The 22,891-nt window shown below is 40.6% G+C and overlaps 1 long non-coding RNA gene across 1 annotated transcript in view; it reads left to right on the plus strand.

The window, feature by feature from the left end:
* The window catches only part of LOC140708126 (uncharacterized), a 29,240-nt gene extending 7,196 nt beyond the window's left edge, over window positions 1-22,044 (plus strand). The window contains exons 2-3 of the long non-coding RNA XR_012088280.2: window positions 20,762-20,871; window positions 21,191-22,044. This is a non-coding gene — a long non-coding RNA (uncharacterized LOC140708126). The remainder of the gene's footprint in view (window positions 1-20,761; window positions 20,872-21,190) is intronic.
* Window positions 22,045-22,891: the final 847 nt, after the last annotated feature.

Raw genomic sequence — 22,891 nt, forward strand, 5'->3', positions numbered from 1 at the left:
ATTATCTTAACAATTATATTGCAAGCATTTTTTAAATACTAATCTTTTAAAATCTCTGCTCTGCATTTGTACATTGAATAATGGGTTCTCTTTTATTATTGTGCCTTTAAAACAAGCATTTGTTTTAAAGTATTATCTGGAAAGGAATTACCTGAAGAGCAAAAAAACCAGCACAATTACAGCACTTGCATCTTATTAAGAATTCAGGCAAAAACAAAAAACCCAAAATATGTATTTTAATTTTTTTTTTGTTTTTGCCATATATGCTAGTGCAGACTAGCACAGCTACTTCTTCTAAAACCCAATTATCGTTTCCAAAATGCAGTATCAAAAGTGACATATTTCACAAATAAAACGAGGATACTTTTGGAAAAGTCAAGAGCTTTCCATTTAGACTCATTTCCACAAAAATGATAGCTGTGTTTACCAACAAATAATTCCAGGTAAATGACGTGCCAGTTTAGTTTGTGCTACACAATTAAAAATGTAGCTGATGTATATGTGTTAGTATGTTTATTTATTATTTATTTAAAATATTTTTATCCTGCCTTTCTCCTTAAAAAGGACCCAAGCTTACATCATTAAAAGACAACATTAAAAGCTAACTTCAGTAAGCATACAAATATTAAAAAGGAACAAACAAATGCTGCTCTGAGAAATGACAAACAAAAGCAATACTAAAAACACGTTCAAAGCAGTAATGCATAACGATTTACAAATCCCACTTAGGCAAGCCAGTCTCTGAGGGAAAGCTTGCCTGAAGAAAAAGGTCTTTGCCTGCTAGCAGAAGGACCACAAGGATGGGGGCAGTCTGGCTTCCTGTGAGAGGGAGTTCCAAATTCTGGGAGAAACAACAGAGATGGCCCTCTCCCATGAACCCAGCAAACGCACCTGTGAAGGAGGTGGGACTGAGAGAAAGGCCTTTCCTGATGATCTTATCACCAGAGCAGGTTCGCAATAGGAACTACCGTCTTTGAGATATCTTGGATCCAAATCATTAGGGCTTTGTAAGACTCAGATGCAAATCTTATTGAGTTCAGCAGCACTTACTCACAGATAAGTGGATGTAAGATTAAAACCTAAATTAATTATTTGAAGAACAATTAAACTGAATAGTCTTTAAAAATCTGAACAACGTACTTTGGCAAGCATATAAATTACAATATAGTAAAAATCATTTGTGGCTGAGCATTTCTCTCAGTATGGGCATATTCTTCCATATCTTTCCAGCTTCTCTGAAAGCAAATACCAAAAAAAGTTAAAAATATGCTTTAGAATTAAAATCAAAAATATTTTCATGCCTTGGTCCATCGTTTTGTTTACATGTTTCATATTCTGGCTTCTTTGGTAACCATTTGCTGTAGTTTCCTAGCTTCCTGCCTTTAGTACGGCAGTGTTAAGTTTTTTTCTGCAGTTGGAGGAAAGGGGTTCCTGCAAATAATTATATGAATAATCATGATTCAATAGAATAGTTTTTTTTTGTGTCTGCACAAGTGGCAATTGCTCACACAAAATCATTCAAGGTGATGTGCAGATGTAGGCTCATATTCACAAAACTATTTACTTCCTGTAAGTATACTATTCCTGGTGTAGTATAACGGATACAGGACTCAGGAAAGCTGGCTTCAAATCCCCACTCAAACATGGAAACTAAGTAGAGAGGTAGCACCGGTGAAGCCATTCCTTAAATATCTCACTTACCTTGAGAATCCTGTTCAGGTCAATGTAAGTTGGATATCACTTGCTAGCACATAATATAACATTTGTTATTATTGTCTCCTGATTATTTTCAATGAATGATGCAAATTCTTTAAGAGTAAATGCATAATGAGTTACACCACAAAATAAATAATGTCCAGGCAACCTCTAGAATACACAACAAGACAGAAAAGGCTGTTGTCATTAAAATCTTTTAATGCCAGGATGGCACAAAACAATAATAGTTTCTGACTAGCGCAATTATGTCGGTGGTGGTTAAACGGCAGGATAGTTCAACTTAAATTCCCACTGGGAAAATTAAACATGTTTGTGGTTTTCTAGACAGTAGCAATATCTTTTGCCCAATACTTTCGGAAGTACCTGTTGTTTTTATGAATGACTTCTGCAAATAAAGCCAGCTTATGTGGCCTTGGGTAAGCTGCACAGTGCCAAGATACCCCCAGAAGAAGGGAATTATTAAACAACTTTTGTTGTCTAACTAGAAAACCCTGGAAAGGGTCACCATAAGTCAGTATTGATTTATTGGCACATGCTTGTTACGAGTATCTACAGCATAATAAAGAACAAATTGAAAAGAACAGTAGCACATTAAAGATTGACAGATATATTTCACTGTGAGTGTTCATGGATTACAATTAACTTTCTCAGTCACACAAAAGAGAATGGATTGTAGTTCACAAAAGCTCATGTTGAAATACATTTGGTAATCTTTAAGGCGGGACAGCTGTGGTGTTTTTAGTTTTTGTTTTTGCTATAACTGTACATGGTAAAACAGATCGATAGAGGTGACTCGTTGAAAAATAAGAGCACATAGGTTGAAATCCAGTAGTCAGTGGCAGTTCGAGTAGGCCCATTGAATCAGTGGGAATTTGATAAATCAACTTGTCTGTAAGTTCCATTGATTCAAAGGGCCTACTCTAGTTGAATCTGACTACTGAATTTCAGCCATAGTCTCTATATTAATATCTCTCTCTCAGAGAAACTCTGTGTTTTAAAAGGTCACAGCAGATAAACAGGTGTTTTATGTACAAAACAAGACATCCTTTCCAAGTTGGGAGAGGTTATTGGAAACGAAGTTCTGTGGAAAACTACAGAAGTTTTTCACAGAAAATTTGCTTCCTCTTTATGAGCTGTCAGGCTCATTGCACCAGTAATGCAATTTTCCTACTTGCCAAAGGTTTGTTCATATGTGAAAAGTTAAATTTTTATGACTGTGTTTCTTATGTTGCCTATGAAGGAGGGAATTTTAATTTTGGCATCTGATTCCCCCATACACACACATTGTGGTCGTCCTCTGTGCTCATTTCCTGAATTCTAGTAAGGGCTTGTAATTCTGCAGATTCAGTTTATGCAGCTGCTTTTCCCCTTGTTTTCACTGGGAGGTACAGAGCAATTCTCTGTTCTGTTGCATTTGCCTAAATACATAAAGAACACTTGGTGTCACTTCCAGCAATACCTCAGTTACTGAAAAGAGATTGAGTTTCTGAATAACATAAAGGCAATTTTCTTTTTTCTTTTTCATTCCCTTTAGATTATTGGAAACAACAAAGCTATATTAATTAAACAATATTGGAAAATATATGGAAGTTTTTTCTCTCTCCATAGATTCTTTCCAAGCAGATAAGCAAGCTTCCATTGAGAAAGAACACAAAACTATAACTGAAAACACATTTACATTTTAAAGCTGTTTTCCTCTGTGATCGAAATCGTTTAGCTGTTCCAATTTCTGTTCTTGTCTTCATGTTCCAAAAGTAGATGAGGATTTAATTCCAGCTTTCTCTTTAATTAGAATTTACCAGCCTTTTGTAAAATTCTTCCTGTGTAAAGAAGACCTTGAGATTATTTATTTATTTATTTGTAAATGTATGTCGATATTGAAAGTGACAGAATCTTGCAGAAGGCCCAGGCCTTTGAATGCTTAAATCTTAAAAGTGTGAACTGGAATCACAGGATATTCAATCAGTTCAGCTAGATCAGGCATGTCCAACCCGCGGCCCAAGGGCTGCATGCGGCCCAGATTAGCTCGTAATGCGGCCCAGTGCAATTTTTTATTTTTAAAGAAATTCCAAAGTTTCAAGTTACACTGCTGGCGCTTGCGGCCGGAATGTGGCTGGGGCATGTCACAACAGTAGAGGGGGAGAGAGGGAAGGAAGGAAGGAGGGGGAGGGGAGGGGATGGGGGGTGCGTGACTGCATTGCGCCGTCCCCGTCAATAGGTGGACCCCCTCCCGGCCCCATAAAGCTGCCGGAGTCGAAACTGGCAGCCTCTGCTGTCTGAGATCACAGCTGCCGGTAAGCGTGCTTGGAGCGGGGCTGCGGAGGATGGCTAGGGCTGCCCCCCCATGCGGTCCAAACCAAATGTATGTGCAGCCCAAACCAAATTTTTATCTTCTAATGTGGCCCAGGGAAGGTGAAAGGTTGGACACCCCTGAGCTAGATAGTTCAGGTATCTGGCTGGGGAGCCAGAGAGCCAGAGACTGGGAATTCAATTCCTTACTGTGCTTCCCAGGAGAAGCAGCAGCCTGTGTAGGCCTGGGCAGGTTACAGTATCCTAAGGTGCCTCCCAGAAGAAGGGAGTTATAAACCACTTCTGATTGTTCACTACTTAGAAATCCTTGAGAAGGGTTGTCATGAGTCAGAATCGACTTGACAACATGTAATTATTATTAATTATATTCAACTATGTGGGTTTTGGTGACTGGCCTCTGCCCACCCCCAGAAAAGTTCCTCATCTTTAAAAATGACATGACAGACAGGTGCCATGCAGCATATTGATTCTGGGAATGGCTATTGAATTTGGCCAGTACTAATGGAGGAGAATTTCATTTCAAATGGTTTTGGAAAAATTCAACTGTATGCACTGGTGACCTTGTATTGATGATAAAATAACATAGAACGTTTTCTTTAAAAAAAATAACAGATATAGGAGAAAGCAAAATTAATAATTTGCCCATCCCTATCCGAAAGCATGTTAAAATGCAAGTAGATAAATAGGTAGCTTCTTGGTGGGAAGATAAACAGCGTTCCGTGTATAGCCGTGCTGGCCACGTGACCGTGGAAACTGTTTACAGACAAACGCTGGCTCTACGTCTTGGAAACAGAGATGAGCACCGTGCCCTAGAGTCGGATACAACTGGACTAAATGTCAAGGGGAACCTTTACCTTTACTATTCTTAAATGCTGATAACAGATTTGCATGCTACTTTTGCACATAGGTGTCTGTGCTTATTAGAAAGGAACTGTAACAGTGGGGGAACCAAGTTTGGACTCATGAACTTCTTGCCAAATGCGGAAAGTTTAGTGTGATCAGATGCATATAGTCCACCATAAGCTCCTTGCTCAGGTATGAGAACTACGTGCATCTTTTTAGAGGTGTGGGTACAAATGTATTGCTTTTAAAATGCATTGTGCAAGGTGATACTTGAGCCTGAGTATCATAGAGTGTCAGTAGTGCATCAAATAAGACTGTTATCGGAAGCTGATTCTGATTCCATCCAGCTTCATGTCTGAGCAATTAGACTTGGGAATGAAGCCCATTTTTACTTCCCAATGACTAGTCAAAAATCATAGCAAGCTATTGTGCAAGACAAAAGAGATAAGAAAGAATGTGCTAGGACAATCAGAGGCCTTTTCTCACTCATGGGATTTCTGCTTCTAATGAAGTATTATCTGTATCATATAGGACAGTGGTCCCTAACCTTGGGCCTCCAGATGTTCTTAGACTACAACTTCCAGAGGCTTTCACCACCACCTCTGCTGGCCAGGATTTCTGGGAGTTGAAGTCCAAGAACATCTGGAGGCCCAAGGTTGGGGACCACTGATATAGGCCAAAATTCTGTTGCTGACCATAGTTAATTGTACTTAGAGTAGGCCCATTTGAATCAATACCATGGAAAGTCAGAACTTACAAGTTCTTCAAGTTAATTTCACATCTTCATACTTTTTAGAATGCTTATTTTATTATCTTATTACTGTTATTTTATTATTTTATGCTTGCTTATACCATAGATGCCAAGTACTATTTTTAAGACTGAATCAATAGGTCTTATGGAGACATTGACTCATGCAATCCCAATTGATTCAATGGGTCTGTTGCAATTTCCTAGGCTAAGCAATAGAATTTTGGCCGTAGCATCATCTTCATGCCAATTCATACAAATGTATACATCTGGGTTGTATGAAATTATTCTTATATGAACTGTGCATTCAATTGGGGTGGATGGATTCACCTTTTCTCAGAGATATAGTTACCTTTTGGAGCTATTAATTGGACTTTATTTGTGTCACAGCAGTCTTAAATTGGATGGTTCGTTTGCCTGGACCATTGCAACATAGCTTCTAAAACAGAGGTTAGAACGGATATTGAGGATTGAATTCTAAGTACGATGAGTTTTAATGACCTGCTGGTGACCCAAAGGGAGACATTGTACAAAGAACACTAAACAGCTCGGAGTGTCTTTCCATGGCAGAGACCTACTGCACAATGCTTTCCCCCTCCATTTTCTTTGCAGAATGTGAAGGGGGAAAGCTGCTTTTTTCAATGAAAATGTATGGGGAAAGCAGGAATCACTTTCCCCCTCCATTTTCTTTCCAAAACGTGGAGAGGGAAAGCAGGAATCAAAGCGCTTTGATCCCTCCCTGTCCTTACTTCCATGTATAAAACAACCCTCAATTTTTTCTTTAATTATTCTAGGAAAAAGTATCATTTTATACACGGAAAAATATGGTGATTACTACCCTTGGAGAAAGGGAGATTAAGAACTGCTGGATAGCTCAGTGGTTTAGGTCTCTGGTTGTGGAGACAGAAGTTGGACATTTGATACCCCACAATTCGGTCCTCTTTAGCACAATAGCAAAATCTAATTGCCCAACAAGATATCCCATAACATTTTGTCCAAAATGTTCTCAGCAGAATGTTCTCTGTAGCCATCTCATCTTTGTAATCCCTGTATCTTATTTCTCTCTGAGAATAGCTCTCGAGAGGAGATGGAACACTTGGAGCATGAAACAAGGACATATGTGTGCACATCTTCTGATTCTTCTGTTCATAGATCCTTGCCAGGCTTTGTAGGCCTGAAACATATTGCCAAGTCATGCTTGCGTAAGAACATGAGCATAAGAGCAGCTGCAAATTGCTGGTTATTAATGAGATGATGGATCCATTCCTGAGCATGACCCTGGTCACATGGTTGGGTATATGTGCTGAAATGCAACCAGCACCTTGTGGAGGAAAAAGAAGGCTGTAATTCCCCTCGCCCCCATAAGAGGGGCACTGTAGTCATACTGGAGATAGGAACTTGAGCCCATACAGACATGTCCGTATGGACTGGAGCACACTTAAGGGTATAATTTTTGCATTCTTTAGCACATTGGATCCAGAGCTTCCTGTCCTCCAATGGAAAAGCTTTCTGAAAAATTTCCCTATTATGGAAAAGGGGAACCCTTGGATCCAATGTTAAATGCTGCTTCCTCTTCCTCCTCCTTTGCATTGTTCTTATGTAAAATGACAAAAGCAGCCAAAAAGGCTAGAAGGGACAAGAATCGGATAGAAAATCAGTGTAGCATTAAAACAGTACAAAACTTGAAAAAAGCCCCCTCGTGGTAAGAATATCAATTTAAATGTGGCAGAACCAAACAGTATGTTGGAAATTGCAGTCTGTGCATTGAAAGCAAACAATGGAGGAGAAAGAAATTGCCTTAAAATAGAAAATGGTGCCCTTAATGATAATTGATCAGCATGAAGCCAGTAATCTTCTCCATTCCTCTGTTGGCATCTAGAAACAAAACAAAAAAGAGCCCTTTTTTAGCACTTACATTTTTTAATGAAGATGGCCTTCCTGATGTGAACATTAGTTATTCTTAATATGATTTGGTCCAAATGTAATTATAGTAACATGTTTTCCATTAATCATCCACAACATCGTGGACAAGCAACAGCAGGCTTATTGTAAGAGCATTTCTCAAAGCAAATGGGTCAAATATATCAAATGGTAAGGCACTATAAGCTGACTTCCCAGGTACAGCCTTACAGATACAGGTACACCCTTTTCCAGGTAGACCTATGGGTGGGAGTCTGACTAAACCAAAGCTAATCAGAATGTACCATCAGAGATATATGGGGCTCCAAGAAAGAGATATATGAGGCTCCACACGGAGAAAAAGTTGACTCAAGCAAAAGGTTAAGACTGAAGGTACAGTATATTTGCCAAAGCTAGGAAATTACAGATAATCCTACACACACCTTACTCGAAACATGTATTCTTTATCTATTTTGTTTACTTGGGGTGGAAGTTAAAGGTATAAAAAAAGGTACGAGAGCCTATCTTGTCAACAAGGATGAAATTAAATTCAGCTGCTGCTACTGTTGGTTTGTGTGTGTTGAATGAATGAGGAGGCGATTGGATCCTGCCCCTTGCCTTAGGCAGTGACATGTATCAGAACAGCCCTATTGTTTACTCCTAGTTCCATGAAGATCACTAGCCAAATAAACTAATGTACGGTAACAGTTTCCTCAACCAACAAGGATATTTTTCTTTTGGGACATTGCCATCTATGTGTCTCCTCCCCACTGTCATTGGAATGTGTGCAAAGCAGACTGCAGAGAATCTCACTACCTACCCAATCCTACTGTCTTAGACAGTTTGAAACCCTTTGTCCATTTCATCTAGATAAAATAAAAATTTTCTGACATATTCTCATCTCCTCTGGAAGTTTGTTTGTTTGTTTGTTCGTTCGTTTGTTCGTTCCTTCATTCGTTCCTTCGTTCCTTCCTTCGTTCCTTCCTTTGTTCCTTCCTTCCTTCCCTTCTATTTTAAACTTTACATTAGCATGAAATAAGTGAAACAAATTTTAATTAAAAAAGACTCAGATGGCCAGATATTTCTCTTCCACTTAAAAACTCTTATTTTGTTGTTTGTTTGTTTCTTTCATTCCACCTTGATAGAGTAAAGGTGACTTGTGGTAGAGTTTTTTTTAGAAAAGTCTTTGGAGTGCTCACTCAAAAGGTAATAGATACTCTCAAATACACTTTGTGATGTATATTAGTGAAAATAAATTCACTAGAACTAATTTCCTGGAGGCCAAGGGTAATATTAGATGCTAGAGCTGGCATTTTATTAGAAGCAGAGCTCCCTTAAGAGACAAAAGACATATGCTTATCCTAATGAACTTGTTTCAATCTGCTTTTTTAATTTTAGTTTTTGCAAATTAACTTGCTTCAGTTTTGTGACTGAGCACTGAGATACAGATCAGACTTCACTTACATATCTAAAGTAGTTGTTTCCCTGCAAGGGCAGGAAATATGCATTTCCTTCAGCTGGTGATTTAATCCTATGCATGACTAATTGGATTCAGCCCTTAGACTTTAAGGTGTCACAAGTGTTCTGGTTGTTCTGACTGCCACAGAATAACATGGCTGCTGTTCTGATAGTACTGTGGCACTGTATCCCTCCCCGTTTCTCCTTCTCTTCTGCCTATATAGGACTTCTGAGAGAGCATGTCACATACAGAAACACGGATCTCATTTCTCAAACTGGAGGTCCTAGTGTAGGGCTAGAGTGACTAGTACAACAACCAGCTGAAACTGGGAACTGCAAAGGTCTGAAGAACCTCGGACTTTTGGTTCATGGTTTGTTTAGCGTGACATCTGGACCTGGCAGTAGCTTTCTCTCTGGCTTGTTGGGGAAGAGACAAGAGTTGGTTGCTGCTTCATTTGGAAGCTCCTTTAAGTAGACTGGGAAACAAAAAACGATCGGTGTCATATTCAGCCATTCCCAGTAAATGTGGAAGTGACTGGGCACTGGGAGACATAGAATTATAGAATAATGAAGTTGGAAGGTTCCTGTAAGACCACGGAGTCCAAGCCTCTGCTCAATGGAGGAATATAAATCAAAGAATATCTGCCAGGTGGTTGTCTAAATTTCTTTTGAATGCCTCCAGTGTTGGAGCACTCACCACCTCTTGAGGTAGTTGGTTTCATTGCTGTACTGCTCTAACAGTTAGGATATCTTACTTGAATATCACGTTTTCCTGATATTCAAACAAAATCTGGCTTCCTGTAACTTGAGCCCATTGTTGTGTGCCCTGCATTCAGGGATGATCAAAAACAGATCCCGCCCCTCTTCTGTATGACAACTTTTTCAGTATTTGAAAAATGCTATTATATCTCCCTTCCGACTTCTTTTCTCAAGGCTAAACATGCCCAGTTCTTTCAGTCTTTTCTCATAGGGGTTCGTTTCCAGCCCCCTGGTCATCCTTGTTGCCCTCCTCTGAACTTGCTCCAATTTGTCAGCATCCTTCTTAAAGTGTGGTGTCTAGAACTGGATACAGTACTCAAGATGAGGCCTAACCAGTGCTGAACAGAGGGGATCTAGTACCTCATGGGATTTGGAGCTTGCACCTCTGTTAATGCAGCCTAAAATCGCATTTGCCTTTTTTGTAGCCACATCACACTGTTGGCTCATATCCAGCTTGTGGTCTGTGATGCTTCCAAGATCCTTCTCACTCATAGCATTACTGAGCATCTTGTAACTTCTTGTTTGGTTTCTTTCTTCTAGGTGCAGAACTTTGCGCTTATCCCTCTTGAATGTCATTCTTTTGTTTTCAGCCCAGTGCTCAAGTCATTTGTCCACAGTAAGCCAAGATTGTTGCAGAACCCTGGCTTGCTGTGGCATTTAAATATGCTCAAGATAATTTTGGGGTCTACTTACTTACTTACTTACTTACTTACTTACTTACTTACTTACTTACTTACTTACTTACTTACTTACTTACTTGTCTGTCTGTCTGTCTGTCTGTCTGTCTGTCTGTCTGTCTGTCTGTCTGTCTGTCTGTCTGTCTATTTGATTTTTGCACTGCCTGTCTGGCTGAAGGTCACTTTGGATGGTTTGCAACATATTAAAAAACATGATTAAAATACAACAGAAGCAAAAACAGACCTTTCAAGGTCAGGACTCGGGAGTATTTTTGTAATCATGAAGTGAATGGCATGATTAAAAAGACATCTTTTGTATATATTCAGTCTGGCTTTGCAATTAGAATTCAAAAAAGGTGCTGTTCCAGAGTTTTAAAAGTTACTTTTTGGGACTACAGGTTTTCCTCAGCCTGACCACTATGAACTAAAGTTCCCAGAAGTACTTTTTCTAGGCTCTGGTTGTGGCCCGTGTCATTACTGGGTTTTGGGGGTCCCTAAGTTGTCCCTCTGCCTTTTCCTTTGTACTTGTTCTGCAATTTTTAAAAAACGAAACAACCTGGTTTAAAGCCAATGACAGTGTCCTAAATGGGTGCCAACAGACATTGCACACTCTCTTTTGGTATTTGGTATATAAAAAAGAAAAGGGTGTTTATTTTTAAAGTGCTCTTTGCTTGACCATCCCTGGTTGGTGGAAAGAATATTAAGTTTCTCCAAGTGTGTTTCCATGATTGGTTTTGAGCCCCTTAGTAAAATGTTCATCCATCCTGCAGCTCACAGTGTGATCTGTGATAAATTGGGTTATAATTAGCTCTGACAGATACTGCTGTAGTTAAATGACTGCACTGCTGAAGCAGGACTCAGGTTTTCAGTGTGCAGTGGTAGAATTAATTTGAACTCATGTGTTATTTATATGGCGCTGTCAAAGTAAGAAAACAATAGGTATTTGCCTTTAAGGAGCTTGCAAGCTAACATTGGGCAAAAGTGGGAGAGGAAAGAAAAAGGGATGGGAGAGGAAGAGATAAACCTGCGGACCACATAACTGGGATGGCAGAGGCCTGGGACATTCAAATCAAATGTACAAGCATCTTCTAGAAATATGATACGTAACAACAGCTGAACTTTCACATTGTGGCTTGCAAGTCTATACTGCAGGGGTCTCAAACTCAATTTACCTGGGGGCCGCTGGAGGCAGAGTCTGGGTGAGGCTGGGCCGCATCAGATTTTCCGCAAGGCAGAGCAAGAGCCCAAGGACACCGCCCAGGAGTTTCCTTAGCCTGGCTGGGGCTCCAGGGAGTAGGAGGGGCGTGCGAGCACTCGTTGCCAGCCACGACCCCTTGCAGCTCCTTCTTCACTACCACCACCACCAGCATCATCATCAGCAGGACAAAGAAGCAGAGAAGGGAGGGAGCACCGGCGACCGCCTAGCTGGGAGGGGGAGGAGGGCACGACATAAAATTAGAAAAAAACCCTCACAGAATTGCTTTGCCAAAGGAGAAAAGCCCCCATCGGTATCGGCAAAATTAAACAGAATGGGGCAAGCCCCCCCCCATAGGTGCATGTACACACACACAAACACACACACACATGGAGGTTCGGCAACCTTTCTCTGAAGGCCCCCCCTCAAAAAGAAGGCGCACTTAGCAGCAGCAGTACCCCCACCACGACAGGGGAGCATACTTTGCGAGGCGAGCTCAGGCAGCCTCCAGAGCTGAGGTGACTGAAGCAGGACAAAGAGGAAGAGGAGGAAGTACTGCCGGGCGCTGAAGCAGGCTCTAGCTGGGCTGGTGCTAGGGGTGCCAAGAGAGAAAGAGAGCCAGAGAGCCACTTCCCTGGAAGAGGAGGCGGTGGTGGCGCTCTTCGAGGATGGGCCGGGAGAGAGCTCCGCTCTCAGGCATTGCTCAGCGGCGGCTCAGGCGCTTGGGGAAAAGGGCCAGCAGTGCACTTTGCTCGCCGGCTCTCCCCCAAGACAGCGCCTCTTGCACCCTCCATCCGGAACTACAGCTGGCAGACAGGCGGGGTCGCTGGCAGCCTGCAGTTCTGGATGGAGGGTGCAAGAGAGGGGGGAGAGCTGGCCAGCGAGGTGAGGCTTTTTTTGACTCTTGACAGCAGAGGTTGCATGGGCACTTCAAGGGGGGCAGGCAAGGTGGGGGCCGCAAACTATCATCCAGCGGGCTGCAAATGGCCCCTGGGCCGCATGTTTGAGACCCCTGCTATACCGGGTTAGTAGAAGATCTAAGGGTGTGCAATTGGATTGATTGAAACAGATTCCCCTGCCTCTTCTCACCACAGTCCCTGTGCAGAAGATTGGAATGCCCAGGGAAACAGTTAAGGAAGACACAGTACATATGTTGAGGTACCTTCCTTCTACAACAGGCATTTCCCACATCCAGGCAGTGAAGGTTGGTGACTCTGGTTTTATGAATATGCTAAATCCACCCCAGCTTTATCCTGAACTTTAAAGGACCTGATCAAGTTCCTATTTTGGGATTGGCTTCAATACCTTGAATAGCTCCCATAGTCTTCAAACTACAACCCAGAACAGACTGAGCACCTCCAGACAACTGGAATCACCAGTCCCTGCTCTATACAAGCTGTTATTATGAGGATTTATTGTAACTTTCATTTCTTGATGAACAGCCCACTCCTCCATCCTCCATGTGACAAAAAGCTTGGGTGGGTGAGCATGAGGCATTTTAGAAGCAATATGGGATTACAGTGGTACCTCGCTAGACGACTACCTCGTAAAACGACAAATCCGCATGACGAGGTTTTGCGATCTCTATAGTGATTCGCAAAACAGTCATTCCTATGGGGGATTTTCACTGGACGGAGATTTGGTCCATGCTTCGCGGACCGTTTGTTTGCAAGACGATGATTTTTACAGCTGGTGGTTGTTCTGGTTTTTTCGGGCTCTTTGGCCGTGTTCTGAAGGTTGTTCTTCCTAACATTTCGCCAGTCTCTGTGGCCGGCATCTTCAGAGGACAGCAACCTGTGCTCTGGATTTTTACAGCTGATTGGCAGCTCCGCAAAATGGCTTCCATGTGTTTTTGGGACCCATGCTTCTCAGGACAGCCATTTTAACAGCTGATTGACGCTTGCAAAATGGCTTCCCTATGGGCGATCTTCGCTGGACAAAGACTATTTTCCCCATTGGAACGCATTAAATGGGTTCCAATGCATTCCAATGGGGAATTGCATTTTGCATGATGATGATTTCACTAAACAGCGATTTCTATGGAACGGATTACTGTATCATTGTCATGCGGGGCACCATTGTATGTGTCTGTTTGAGAAGAGGAGAGAGAAGAGTGCTAATGGATTTGCCTAATATAATTCTTTAGTCTTTAGAACTACCGTGATGAGAATTTTAGTTGAGCAATAGATCTACCTGGAACACACACATTTTGGGGAACATGGGTACACAGTAGTACTGTATACAGTTTTGACTAGTTCTGATTTAGCAGTTTCAAGTAAGACTATCATAGAGGTTAGATTTAACTCAGGAATGTCCAGACTTGCAGCCCACTGCGGCTCATCGAGATCCATGTAAGATAGCCTGAGGTTGGTGGATAAGCAATGCCCTTTTGGTAATATTCTTGGCCTCGCTGACTATTTGGTTGCAGTGCATAGCATGTTGAGCATCACGTCCTTACAATATATTAGGTATTCAGAAGGATGCCTTTTGCTCTTGCTGTTGTGGACTTTGAGATATGATTGGCACTTCTCAAGTAGACCTAGTATTTGCATATGAAAGCGCCTTGATGGTACCCTATTGTGTTTTTAAAATCATTCTTTCTAAATTTTACATTGTTATTAACTTGTCAACCAATATAAAATAATTTTGCTTTCCCACATTCCTACCTAAGTGCTCAACCATTGCCGTTTCCAAGCCCTCCTTAAACGTTGCTTCCAATTAAAACTACAGGTCATGAAAAGCGTTTTAATGCACTCAGCCAACTTTCCAACCTCAATCCTCGTGATGAAGACAAAAATTGCTTAAGCAGGAAAGGCTGAATGAGAACAAAGGAAAGCATGACACTTACAGACCAGATACTTTGTTGCTGAGTCTTTAAAATTGATGTAAATCATATAACATAATATATGTTATATGATTTCCCTATATGTTTTTAAAATCTCTCTTACACATTTTATATGGTATTATTTCTTTGTCTCCTAGGTCCTTAAGCCATGCAATTTCGTGGATATTACCTACTCAGAATAGGTACTGAATTGTAGCATACTTCATCTGGGTATTTGTTAGTTGGTTTAACTGTGTCCTGCCATTTATTTAATACTCACCCTTTTAGTACTGTACCGCTGTTTGGCAATGATACATAGCTTCATCTTCACTGGAAGTCTTACACGCAGGCTGGACAGCTATCTGCCAGAGACGCTATAGCTGCATCCTGCATTGGAGAGCCTGCACCAGGTGGCAAGTTGAACTAGATCAGCCTCCTCCACCTATTGTGCTCCTGATGGTTTTTGGACTATCACTTCCATCCTTGCAGCTATTGGAAGGGGACATTGGGGATGATGGAAGGTGTAATCCTAACTTTCTAGCAGGCACTGTGTTGGGAGAGACTGGACCAGACCAGGGTCCTTCCTGACTGTGATTCTGTGGTTTTTAAACTGTGGTTGCAGCATATCTCATCCATGTTTGTTCTTTTCTTACATTCTAATTAGTTGGAGCACATTGTGATGGCAATCTTTTAAAAGACCATTTGCGACACATTTTGAAGACCAGGTTAGTATTGTCTCCACAATTCAACACGATCTGGATATTCCCAGCAACTGTGCTCTACAAGGACTCAGTAACTCTCGGAGCTTTTCCAGACATCACTAATGTTCTAGTCAGTGCTTTAATACTGTAAGGACTGCAGTATTGTTAAGTGCATCTAGTACTGAGTAGCTGCACTCAATTTTTTAAGTTAGAGATGGTGAGCCTGATATCATGGGCCAAGCCTGTAGTTTCATTGCTGCCCTTATCACAATAATTGATCAGAATTGAGTCTTGTCAGCTAGAACGCTTTGGAAGAATACTTTTTTGAAGGCATGGAGGTCCTAGGTTTTAATCTTTAGCTTCCCTGGCTGAAAGGCTGTCGTTCTGTTTATAGCATAGGTGAAATTTGTGTAACACCTTTTCATTTTGGGAATGGAGCTGCTTTTTATTTTTATTTGTCCGAGGTTTTATATTGCCTTCGGAAGCAGTAAGTTTTGTTTTATCTGTCTTTAAATTACCAGCTGTTCTCTGTGGAATTTTTTATCTTTTTGTACTTTCTTTTTTTAAAAAAAAACTTGTGTTTTCAAATCAGTGGAACCTGGTAGCTTAACACTTACCTAAATTCTGCTGATTCAGTGACCCACTACTCTGGCAGGGCTAGAAACTGGAGGTAAGCCTTTAGCTTAACAGTCAAAAAGCTTTGTAACTTCTGTTTTTAAAATAAAATAAATATGTAATTAACATTATTCATCTGGGTTGTTGTTTTTCCTCTTGCTTCCAACTTTACATCTGTCTCTTTTTAACATTTCTGAGTGCAATTTCACAAGGATTTGCTTGACTCAGCACACTTGGCTCCAAACAAAACTGAACTAATTTTCACATGTTGTTCTTTTCAAGGAGAGATACCACTCTGCCAGGAATTTTGATTAATATGGACAAGCCAAGAGAGATAAAGATGAACTGTGCAGCGCCTTTCTAATTCTAATACTTAAAAAATACATGGTTGTTTTTCTGAGAATATGATGTGCTGAAAATACGTAGTTAACAGTTTAAAAATATTGTTTTAGTGAGTCAAAAAGAGTGGAAACCAGACAGTAGTGAAGATTGCAGCAGAAAAAAATAATAATGAATAAAAATATGGAACATACCAAACTAATGGCTGCCTATAAATTAACAAAGAATTCCTGTCAGGTATCATTTCCTCCAGCCTGTTAGGTGCATTGAACTCTCACATTCAGTGAACCTTCATCATTGAATTTAGGATGTTCTTTTTTTGGGTTAGGATGCATCTTTTTTGAATGTACATGAAAACGGTGATAGAAATATTTTTATATTTCTAAGAAAGGGGACAACGCTTCCGTTCGCAAGAGGTAGGTATTTTGGAATGGCTTATCCTTTCTGAGCAGTTGTGCTGATGCACATTGCATGATTACTCCTGCTTGTGGTTTCAGTAACATACCAAGAAAGAAAACACACCAAGAAAGGAAACCATAGTTTAACATCTGAACTCCACTCCTCACTTGTCACTCACAGATTTTAAATCCTCATGGCTTCAGACTTTAGCTTGCTAAAGGAACAACAAATCAGGAGTCTATGAATTTATCCAGTTTGCTTGGTTTGGCTTCTTCTTTCTGTAGAATCCTAGGTTCCCTCCTAGCGACCCTACTCGACTCCCCGGAATGACAACAGGCTCTCTGACAGAAAATTCAGTGTACCTCAGTAGACTATGAATCCTGGGGCCATCCAGTTCAGTGGCATAGATATATTCCCAGAAGCTGGCTGGAGGTTCCTCGTTCCTGCTGCTGGAAGGACTGTAGTGGGTACCATTGGGCATGCTTCAGCTACATACATTTTTATAAACAATATGAACGATAAGCCAGGATTCTTTAGAATTCAATTTTCTTTTTTTATCAGTGCAGCCATTGCCATTTTAAGGGTTGTTGTTGTTTTAGCTACAGCAACACCAAAATTTAATATTAAGATTTATAAAGTGGTGCTTACAACAGAGATGTTTAATATATTGCTAATATGCCAAGATACACATGTTATAGGAATGTTATATGTACTGTGAATTGCTGGTTGAAATTAAACCAGATGTGGGCTGGACGGTCTTTCAAACAGAAAATCTGTTCTCCAACCTTGAATTTCCAAGTGCGGTCAGGCTGTAGCTGCCAGTGTCCTGGATTATTGCTCATGCTGGCTGGCGCTTTCGAAATTCGAAGTTCAGCATTATCTGGAGACCCAGGATTAAGAACCAGAGAAAGAGGATTGTCTTCTGACCACCCTACAAATCAGAATAATGCCTTCAGGAGGATATTTGGCTACCATTTTGTTCAAGTAACTATCCTAGTGGCAAAATAAATCTTCAGACCCTTGTCAAATGGGTAATATGTACACATATGAACTTTTTCCTCTGGTTGCACATTCCTGTGCAGAGGCTTCAAGAGATGTTTTAAGACAGACGTTCTCTAAATGTCTTTTTTACTTTGATTTTAAAGCCTATTTCTAGAAGCAGCAATCTTTTGCTTGACTCAGTTTCCAATTTTTGTGTATTTAGAGGAGCTAAAAGAAATTAGAAGGAGGTCTAAGAAGCTTTCATTAAATCAAGACCGGTTGATACACCACTCTTTCAATCTTGGATAACTGAGAAAAATCCTATAGCACCCGTTTCCAAGCTGGGGTCATTCTCTCAAGAACCAAGGCACAAAGTTTCAGAACAGAGATAGAGGTGTTTCTTTGACTACAACTCTCAGAATTCCACAGCCAGCATAGCATCCTCTGGAGCTGTAGTCCAAAAAAGGAACTTGACAGTTCTCTGATTCAGAAGCAGAAATGACACATGAATTCTGAGGGCTGGAGAAGGTTTGTAAATATCTCTGCTCTCTCTCTGTGCTTTTTGCATTTGCCTATAGACAGCAAAGGTGTAACAAACAGAAGCAGTTGCTGCCCAAGTGAGAAAAGCTTATCTTTTGATGGACTGATGTTGGGTTGCTGCTACTGCTGCCCCCTGCCCCTGTGGTGTGTCATGGGAAATGTGTAAACTTCTGAATATTATTATACTGCCATCACCGCTGATAGTGCTGGCTAGGGCTGATGAGTGTTGCAATTGAACCACTTTTTGTGGGCTATGTTGGAGTTTTTATAATCTTGCATGCTGCTTGTAGTTTGTTTGGCTGGGACAGACCTTCCGGGCTGGGGTAACTGTGGCGATCCCCCTTTGCGCCCTTTATATCTTTGGGCTCCACAAAGGGGAACACGCCCTTTTCGCTGCCACCAGGTATTCTCTTAATACCAATACAATTCCCACACACTTAGGAGCTACTCAAAGAACTTAGGAATCAGGGGCTTTGATCAAACTTTCTTTTATTAAAGAACAAAAATTATAAGGAGAATCAAATATAACTGTTTCAGGTGTTCAGTTATATTAAATCATGTATTCAATCACTGGTGTTATTCATATTATGCTTATGCGTTCATTCCTGCTTGTTCAATATGATGTAAACTGTTCAGTTCTCTTTCTTAACCCCTCTAATCTATTCCTAAACCCTAACACTCTCTCAATAACTTCTTGCCCCTATTTCTCTCTATCCCTGTCTTATTCCCACTCTCTTTAACTGTCTCTTCCAGCTGTCTTAACTGTCATTCTGACTCCGCCCCTCCTGCTCTATTTTCTGACTGACATGCAGGAATGATGCCATCTTTTGTAATCCGCTACATTAACTGTTGCTCTATCCAGCACTAACCAATTGTTCCTTCCCTGCCTCTGAATTCAAAGAGAACCCCACCTCTCTGCTCAGCTTTTCCCCACTCTAAATTCTGTTGAGGACTGTTGTTGAAAGCAGTCATCTTTGTTAGTTTGCTCTTGAACTGTCCGCAACTGTAAATAATGATTAAAAAAAATTCTCCTACAAATGCCTCAGCATGGGTTATTGAGACTGTTAGTACCAGCTAATGAGAAAGAGATGGACTTTGTGGAACTTGAAGCTATTCTCCTCTGTGAATCTGTGTACTTCTGCTGTGTAGTACAAAGGAATTTTACCAGAAATATGAAACTCAGCAACAGGCTACACATTTACCAGTGCACAAATATCAGGAACAATGTACCAGCTTGGCTTGAACGTGTAAAGTGTTGGGGAGAAATGTTATGCAGTATACCCTTTGTTCATGAGTTCAGATACCTTAGGCTTTAGAAAATTTTCATGTGATGTTTGAATTCTTCTTCTTCTTCTTCTTCTTCTTCTTCTTCTTTGGCTAAAGCAATCTCAGATAGTTGGACCTGGGTACATTCTAAAATATTTCTTATCAATTTTCATCTCAGTTTGACTTGAATGTCTCAGCCAAGGAGCTGAATAGCTTGGAGAAACTACATCAATCTTGGAGGAAGCTGGGTGAACAAAGATAGATGCAATGCAGTGCAATGCAGTACAATACAACACAGTGGGCAAAATCCTATTCATGCTAGAGTATTGTCAAGGGATACTGATGTAAATGTGTTGGGCATTACAGCCATCAGAAAAGAATTGCACAATGGGTTGAATGTTCCTGGCACAACCAGTTGCATGACGAAGCAGCAGAAGGCCTTCATGGATGTCATTTCCAGCTCAGCACTATTGCAATGGACACAATGTCAGGTTGTGCCGGTGTAGGAACACAACTGGATTTTGCACACCGCAATACTTTTCAGTTATTATGTTTTTGTTGCCATGTAGTTGTTGCACAATCAAGTGAAGGTGATCTGACATGAATTCAAGTTTTGTGGTTCGATATTTTGCTGGTATCTTTGGGCAAGCTGCTGTTAATTTCCCATTGGGGAGCTGATCCTATTGGCCTGTCTGACATGGGTTCAAGAATAAGGGTTAATTGAGATAACATGAAACAGCTTTTAACTGCCTGGCATCCTCCAGATTTGTTGACCGATAACCCTCATGCCAGGCTGGGAATGATAAGGAATTGTAATCCAGCTCATTTAGGGGGATCAGCTTGGGGAGGCTGACCAGTAGGCAGGATGTTGGTGCCTAGAAGACCTAGTCAATAAATCAGAAACACTAAACAAAACCATGCATTACCATATCTTCTAGATTTCAGCGCACTCCATACAGCATGGTGCATAGATGGGGGTTGAAAAGTGCCTGTAATGTGCACCTTTTTTGTATCTGTGGATTCTTCAGATTATGGAGAATGTACTTTTTAAAAAATATCACAGTTTTCTGAATCCTTCAGCCAGCATAATCAGTAGCCATGCTGGCAGAGGAATAGACCAGAGGAAATGTACGGTAACTTCCCAGATTCTGGACTTCAGATGATTTTGGACCTTAAATATCAGAATTCTAATTTCACAGAAATAAAATTCTTTCCGCTACCTAATTTCACCATGGTTATGTGAGGGTTAGAAAAGCACTAACCCTGCAAGGCAGAAGTTTACCTTGGACACATGTGGGTTCATGAACTAGTGGGGATCCATGTTGACTGTAGGAGTATCTGTGTTGACTTTACGAGTGAGCAATGCCTCCGCTGGGTTTCTGCTTCCCCCTATTAAAGTGCAACAATAATCATATTTGTTTAGTTTATCCAAGCTACTGGTAATCTTGTTTAGTTAACAGAATGTCACTCTGCATGCCTTCTTCATTGCAGGGCCGTTGTGGAAACCAGTGAGTCAAGCCTCAAAGCAGAAAAGGAAAAAAGGAAACTTTCAGCACGTAGTATTACCGACCAATTCAAAAGATGGATGGAAGTAATTAAAGGTGAGACATGATGTGGGCATCATGTACTTGATGTCCAGGCACTGAAGTGAGAAATACTATAGGAGAAAAACTCAAACAGATTTTTGATAGCTGTCTTAGAAATGTCTCTGTGCAGAAACTGTTGAAGAAAGTAAATCTAACAATATTTGGTATTTGTGCAACAATGGCTATTCAACAAGAGTGACTACTCCAGTAACTTATATTTGGGTAAAAATACAGAACATGTTTATTGCTTGAGAAATCCATTTAGGAACAGTACAGAAGGAAAAGCCCTAAACGTGATTACAGAAGCCCTTAAAACTTTCTTCTCTGTGTCCAGGTTCTGCTCAGCCATTATTGACAAGCCATGTGAGTCTGCCTCTTGGTCGGTTGGAGAAGGAAGACGCAGGAAGTGATCTCAGGGAGAGAAGGAGGAAGGGAGACTACCGATTTATGTGCAGATCTAAAGTGACATGAAGAGAGAGAGAGTTCACCTGGCATATCTACCTGACTGTTGTACCTACTTCTCCACCAATTCATATAATTTGTTATATGCAATGGAGCGCCATTTCTGACAACAGGAAATAACATAAAGTATCATGTTTTACCTGGTCTAGCAGTCTATTTATATACTGATCATCCAGATGCTATGGGAGGCACAAAAAGCAGGGCCTAGCAATCACAAAGTGATTGGGAATTTCCTAGATTAGTTCTAGTTCCTTTTCAAAAGTTAGAGTTACAGTGGCCAATTTCCAGACTTCAGATACAGAGACCTATTAGGACTGTTTTTGTTGCATCTCATGAAGTAGACTGTAATCCAGCCTGTTAGTCTTTAAACTGCCACAAGGCTTTTCACTATTTGACTTCTTTTAAGGACTTTTAGGTACAACTGGACTCAATATTGTGTGGGAATAAAGGTGAGATATAAATGTAATAATACCTAGAAAACCCAAAGGGAAACAATATCAATGCAAGAAGGGAGTAAGGGGCAAACTCTTCACCAAGGAGATAAAATGTATTCAGATCTGACATATTTTGTAAGCAAAATTTCTTTTCTCCAAATCAGTCTAAAATGAATGAACATGCATGTAAACAAATTTAGAAATGAAAAAGACAAAACATCTGAAGCATTAAAATGTTACCAAACGGATTTCTAGTAAAAAATACCCATTGTTAAAAATAAGTCTCTTATAAGGAGTGCTTGTATTCATTTATATGCTTATTTGCTGGCTTTTCCAGCAGAAATTAGAGCCTGTCCCTACAGGCTGTTTGGAAAGCTGCAGGGATCAGCTGATGCACTTTTAGAGAAGGCATCTTTGCTACAGCACACTAGCTCACCCTGATAGTGTTTCTACCGGTATCTTTCTTAGTCCTTGTCGAAGGGCTTCTACTTTTCTCGTGTAGATAGGACACCTCCTCTCGGGTTTTGTTGGTTTGCAAAAACATTTTATATCTCTGTCTGTCCACAACCTAATGGTCTGGTTTGTCTGCCTTAGAGGGATGGGCCTTTTCACATGTTGTTCTGTGAACTTTTGTATGGATGGCCACATATCCTCTTTTAGGAATATCAGTCCGCCATTGAAAGGGTTATCAACAGTCCTCCATTTGAAGGACTGTGCAGCCTGTGCCTCTTTTATAAATAAATGATAATAAGGCAAGTGCTCAGAAATTTTTCAATGTTGCCCATCCACAGTCAGCAGTTCCTGGACAGCAGAGTCAAGTAACTTCATCATAGCCTTCCCCACTTGAATGAAGTGCTTTCTTTGAGTCATAAAAAATCATTTCTAATTTTGAACCTGTGCATATATATATTAACATCTGCAATGTTGTGCAAATTGCTATCCTCTTTCATCTACCTTTTTGGTGATATGTGAGGGGTTAGCCCATCTGATACTGAAGGCTAGGGCCTGCCCTACCATTACATAAAGTGATGCACCCATGTTCAGCAGCAGGTTTTGGATACCATAAAAGTGCAGCAAATCACGAGTTTATTGCTGTGTTGTTACTGTAGTGTTACTGCGGAGATGGGGAGATGTAACTG

This window comes from Pogona vitticeps, chromosome 6 (assembly GCF_051106095.1).
Source record: "Pogona vitticeps strain Pit_001003342236 chromosome 6, PviZW2.1, whole genome shotgun sequence".
NCBI lineage: Eukaryota > Metazoa > Chordata > Lepidosauria > Squamata > Agamidae > Pogona > Pogona vitticeps.